Genomic DNA, 5402 nt, shown 5'->3' on the forward strand with positions numbered 1-5402 from the left:
ATCTTACCTGCTCGGGAGGTTGTCTCATCTTTGCTGAAAGACCTCTGTGTGTGGAAATGAAAAGAGGAGGTTACGGAGACAAACAAACACACACACAACACAAACACACACATGCAAACACAACACACTTCAAATGTCCTTCGAGAGTGCTGCATTCCACATTTAATTGGAAGCCAAAAAATCCAGCATACAGCACCCTCCAAAGTAAACTTCTCACAGTAGCGAGCCAGCCAATCAGGCGGGGAGGCCGGGTCTCAGGGGCCCCGCCCTCCAGAAATAGGCACAGATAACCTATTGTTGGACCTCAAACAGTGGTCTCACACACACACACACACACAGATGACCTCACACACAAAAACACATATTTGGAGTTAGTATTTGTTCTGAAAACAGCTGCAAACATGTCTCGATCTGAGTGAGCAGCAGGTACTGTGAGTGTTTTCACAGCTATTTAATCCCACAAACTGTACACGCAATGAGAAACTAATGGATCAGAGTAAAAAGCAGAGCAGAGAAAGACACGGAGGAAGGGGGCATTCCGGCTGTGAGGGGGTAAAAATAAAAAGGTATCCTTGGTAACTAGTTTAACAAATGTAATATCACACACGCTAAGCCGTATTCTCTCCCCTCACACACTTTTAGTATGCGAGGGAGACAATATTGAGGGATAAATATGTTTTCCTTAATTCCCACATTAATGTGAGATTTGCATTGTAACATCAAAACAACAGCAGGTCTGTGAGCCCATGTGGGAAATTTGACGACTTTGAATTTGAGCTTGTGTGATTGCGACCCCATTCAAGATGAGGAAAAAGGGCAGAGAAATCTGCATTTTATTTTCAACTGGAATTATTTTAAATTCATTGACAAATTATCAAAAAAATAATTTAAAATCGAGTGCGACGTTCAGGGGCCTAAAAGACATAAATCAAGAAAATGTTGCTGTTTCAGTTATTCTCCCATATTTGACATGATTTGGGGCATTTGTTTGTGTTTCAACACTTTTTTTTTTGTGTTTTTTTTTAATGCACGATTTAAACTCTCACGCTCTGAAATAAATAAATGTGTCTGAATCCAATCTGGATTAAAACATTATAATTGCGAGCATTTATCCCTGAAAATCCACAGCTGAATTTTTAAGAGGATGTGAGCACTAGTTTTTATTTAACGCAAACACACACACACACAGGGGGGACATCTGTGCTGAACGCTGACCAAATCTGCGGCGACTTTACTCACAATACAATTTTGTTGGAAGTGTTAGAATTTGTTTCAAGTTGATGGCACAGCCTCCATTTTGAGTTGACTTTGATATCATTCTGCAAACAGTGAAATGTCTGGATAAGTGTTGCGTTTAGGCCAGCCATCTGTACCATCTCCAACTCCAGAGCAGTTACATGCAGAGCACCATTAGAGGGGGGAGAGAGAGAGACGTGGTGGCGTTTTAAATGGTTCACTGCTGGCATCTAGTGGAGAAACAGAAACCCAGACGCTGAGTGGACCTTCACTACTCGCCCTCTTCTCCCCGCTCTCCTCTTCCAAGTTTAACTCCACAGATGAGGCGTCACCTCCGATTCCAGCATACATGAATAACAGACATTTAAAAAAAAAAAGCAGAAAAAAAAGCAAGACATAGTTGTTAATCATCGATAGTTTTGCCAAAACTCACAGATTGATGAGGACTGGTTTCAGCTACAATATCAAAAAGTGTGAGATGAGTCAGAATGCATCTGAACTGCACATCCCGTCTCCTGCTAAGTGTAATGTACAGAACAACTGTGACATTTCTGGTATTAAGTTAAATAATGCATATTTTAACACTTAAAATATGTCCTTATCTTTATATATTTACACCTAACCATTCTCAATCTATACCGGATCAGCATGTATGTAATAAAGCAAAGCAATTCAGCTAAATAGCTTTTGTAGGCTCTACAAGTAGAAAGTGTTGTATTTAAATTAAAAAACTATTTACAGGTTAGGATTACATTTCTGGTTGCTAAGATTCCTACTAATTGCTAGAAAGTACAGATTACTTTGCACTGCTAATATTTGTAGAAGTCAGCATATTTAAAATATATTCATGTCTATGTTCATTATAATTAGCGAGAATGCTTACATGATGGAATGCTGTGACAATGAGTTGAAAGAGATCGAAGGATAAATTAGATCGCGACACCAAAAAACAAAACATATTAGTAACTGCCCATGAAATCATTTGTATTGGTGCAGCATAGTCTCTCAAATTCCCAATGGATGTGTTTCATAACTCATGATCCGAGAGATTTGTCTTTGGGAAATAATACAAAGGACTGCAAATACGTGTGTTTACTGTGCTGTATGTATCTTGTGTGTGTTCGGTGTGGGCGCACATGGTACTTAATGTTTGTTTACCGCAGCATCAGTGACTGCTGTAAATGCCTCTCGCCTTGCAGTGTGCATGACAGCGTGATATGATGAAAGTGCAGTGAAAATGCTGTTCAAATCATACAGACTGTAGATAATGACAGGTTTCATGTCAGACAAATAATTGCTGTGCAGTGACCAAAAGTTTGCAGAGAATGTGTTCATTTAAGTGTTTCCAAGTTAGATCAAAATAGAAATTTAAAGAAGATTTTAGTGTATACTTAAAGTAACATTTCTATTGCTTATTTTTCTTCATTTGTACGTGTGTATTAGTGTACATCCTGACAGAGGAGAGGCACATTTAGACAGCTATGGAAAAGCTCTCCTGTGTGAAGGAGCGGGATAACGGTGATTTGCCGAGCACAATTCTCATCTAATTCTTGTAATTGTTGCCTCATAATATGGCACATTCATATCAGCAAGCGCATTCAGCTCCAGCCTGTTTGGGACGCTGCGGATTGAGTTAGAGAGTTCATCCATTACAATAAAGAACAAAGCGCTCCCCTATCTGTTTCAGACATTTCTCTCTTTATGATGCCGAGTATGGCTCTGAGGTTGTCAGAGAATTCAGGCAAACAATGTATCGCTTTGAGATATAGCAAAGAGCTCCACAATAAGATCCTGTGTTGTTGATAATTTTGAAAGGAAGAGAGAGAGGAGGGGGGGGGGGGGGGGGGGGATAAACTGAGACAGAGACAAACTCCAGACAAAAGGGATTGTCTTGATTATTTGTCCGTCAGCGATGTCAGGAGCCTATAATGAACAACGATGGCTTGGATGATAACGGTGATTGAGATTAGGCCCCGCTGAGAAAGAGAAAGGAAACGAGAGAGAAGAGTGTAGAATAGATGTGACTAGACTAGAAGAGAGCTCTGTGATAACTGCCAGCCAACCGCCTGTTTGATCCAGAGGGATGGCAGAGGGATGTAAGGCGTTTGAAGCTGACAATCCCTTTGTGATGATAACACATGTTTTTCAGTGTGCGCGCTGATCCTCCCTCTCCTATTGTATTACGGGCAGCAGACGGCAGCTACCTTTAGGCCCAGCGTGGTTATGAGCAGCTGTCGGCATTGTGGGAAGTGCTGCTAATCTGCTTCAGTATCTTTAGCCCCTTGTTTAGCTCTTTGATCCTCTCCCATTATGCCTCCCTTCCCCATCACAGCCAGTGAGTGAGCTTGGGCAAAGCGGTGCTGGAATGTTGGGGAGATAGCGGGGGAAAAGAGAGAGAGAGAGAGAGAGAGAGAAACAATACTCGCACCAGAAGCTCGTCTAATAACAGATGTTTCTTACTGTTTCACGTCCGTCTCTCTCTGAGCTTTTACACCTGTCACAGCTAGTCGGCTACAGAGAGACAAGGACGAGGTAGACGTCTGCCACATCCCTTCATATGTTCACCAACACACTATCCAGGCTTTTCAGCGCGCAGCCAGAGGTCATGGTTCCCTCAAGGCTCAGTGGTTAAACATCAGCTCAACATATGATTAAAGTCACAGCCTTTTCTGCCTCTTCCCGCAGTTCAAAGACACGCAAGGCAGCGTATTCGGGTGCATAAATGATGCAAAGCGCGGCCATAGTAGGATGCCAGGAGTGTTCAAGGTTTCATGGTTTTATAGTCGGAGGGGGACAGCCCTGTTAAGACATGTGGGAGGATTTACAGTGGGGATTTATATTGTGAGTGGGTGTAGTGGAGGCTGGCCTCGATCATGACTTCTGACATCACCTCGTCTTCTTTACCGCTTACGTAGTCTTCTCTGTGCTATAACAGGACTCGTCAGTCAAAAGTCATCACAAAGGGAAACTCCTGTCTTTGTGCAGGAAGTACGGAATCATTAGTGCACCTTAAATTAGAGATAAATGTGGTTCCTTTCTGTCTTGTCATGAAGTCTAAATTACTTTATTTAAGACCATTTTCACAGCAGGAAGTATTCCAGGGGTCTGAGAAGAGCATAAAGTTTGTAACTAACTATACACAATCAGCACCATTGTGCTGAAGGAACCCTTCAGTTCCTGGGAATAAAAGTTCCTGCAGAATTTTGGTTTAAAATAATAAGTCAAAGATACAGTATGAGCCACTGTTTTCTCGAAAAGAAAATCAAGCCAAAATGTGGAAAATTGGCAGGTAAATTCTCACAACTTAACTGTTTTGAAGACGTTTCCAGCATCCTCAAAGACTCCTCCATCCTGCCAGATCCGTAAATATTCAGTCCAGTGCAGGAGAAAAAAAAGTGGCAACCAGAGGTGACACACATTTCTTTGCTATTCTTTTTTGTTTGTTTTTTGTAAGTTCTTATCTCCATTTATATTATATGAAGTGTTTGTGAATAATAAGGTGTTTATAGTTTGGGTGTCAAAATCAGTGGTGAGTGGAAAAAGTGAGGTTAAAAAAGGCAAAAGAAAAAAACCTAATGTTGAAAATGTGAAATGGAGACGCCGAACACCACTGCTTCATTATTAAATATCTACATTCTACGGGGTGCCTCTCCTTCAACTTTAAGTGCAGTTAAGTTCACAGAGAGTCATCAAAATATTCAAAACAAGAAACAATTTAAGAACAAAGGTTTCCACCTCCTGCAACGGTGAAATTGTAGAAAAGAGAGCCAAGCTAACGGGCTAATTATGACTGAGAAACAAATCTGGTAGGAGACAATCAACAGGCTTTTTAACAGCTTTGACTGTCTGAGCACAACAGTAAGTAGCCTACAGTATAATGAGACGAGGTAGGTGTAGCGGAGGTGTGTCCGTTTGTGTATCATCGCGCGTGTCAGTTGGGGGGGGGGTGCAAACAAGCCACAGCGAGCGGAGAAGATACAAGCAGCACCACAATTAACAGAAACAAATATCTGGCTGTGCTTAAGCAAGCCGTTAATCAGATATAAATAGAGCGAAGGAGCCCTTTGTGATTAACGAGGTGAGACTCGCTGCTAATTACTGTTTCCCTTTCCTCTGGTAATTAGGTTGCCACATTGAATGGGGATGAACGAGACTGCCCCCCCCCC

Source organism: Anarrhichthys ocellatus, unplaced genomic scaffold (genome assembly GCF_004355925.1).
Source record: "Anarrhichthys ocellatus isolate YVR2014 unplaced genomic scaffold, GSC_Weel_1.0 scaffold33, whole genome shotgun sequence".
In the NCBI taxonomy this organism is placed as follows: domain Eukaryota; kingdom Metazoa; phylum Chordata; class Actinopteri; order Perciformes; family Anarhichadidae; genus Anarrhichthys; species Anarrhichthys ocellatus.